Source organism: Penaeus monodon, chromosome 34 (assembly GCF_015228065.2).
Source record: "Penaeus monodon isolate SGIC_2016 chromosome 34, NSTDA_Pmon_1, whole genome shotgun sequence".
NCBI lineage: Eukaryota > Metazoa > Arthropoda > Malacostraca > Decapoda > Penaeidae > Penaeus > Penaeus monodon.
Window position 1 is genome coordinate 3,911,881 of NC_051419.1, and position 533 is coordinate 3,912,413.

Genomic DNA, 533 nt, shown 5'->3' on the forward strand with positions numbered 1-533 from the left:
TCGTGCATTTTCTTATATTCTGAGGTGTTGTCATTGTATATGAGGATATGAACAAAAATTCTTGTTTACGAACAGAAAAGTAATCAGTCGCTATTAAGAAAACCAATAGGCATTGTTGATGAAGGTTATATGTTATGAAGAAAAATACACACACAAAACATTTCAAATCATAGGCTAATTCTATATAAATTAATCGTAATCACAATCCCTTTTCTACGATATTCCCAAACATTTTTATATAGATTAATCAAAAACGTAATCCTTTTCTACGTTATTCCCACACAGTTTTCTATAATTTAATCCTAAACGTAATCCTTTTCTAAGATATTACCACACAAATTTATAAAAAAAAAAGAATCCTAAACATAATCCTTTTCTACGTTATTCCCGCACAACAAACACACACCAAACATTTCAGATCTCACACAAGCAAATCCTATATGGATTAATCCTAAACGTAATCCTTTTCCATCGACCTTCCTCTACTTCTACGGCTTTCCGCAAGTCACCCCGTTAGACAGGAAGCATCAGGT

At 32.3% G+C, this 533-nt stretch overlaps 1 protein-coding gene across 1 annotated transcript in view; it reads right to left on the reverse strand.

Moving 5' to 3' along the window:
- The window catches only part of LOC119594510 (transcription factor RFX4-like), a 33,789-nt gene that overhangs the window by 10,599 nt on the left and 22,657 nt on the right, over positions 1–533 (reverse strand). The gene's annotated exons all lie outside the window — the stretch shown is intronic.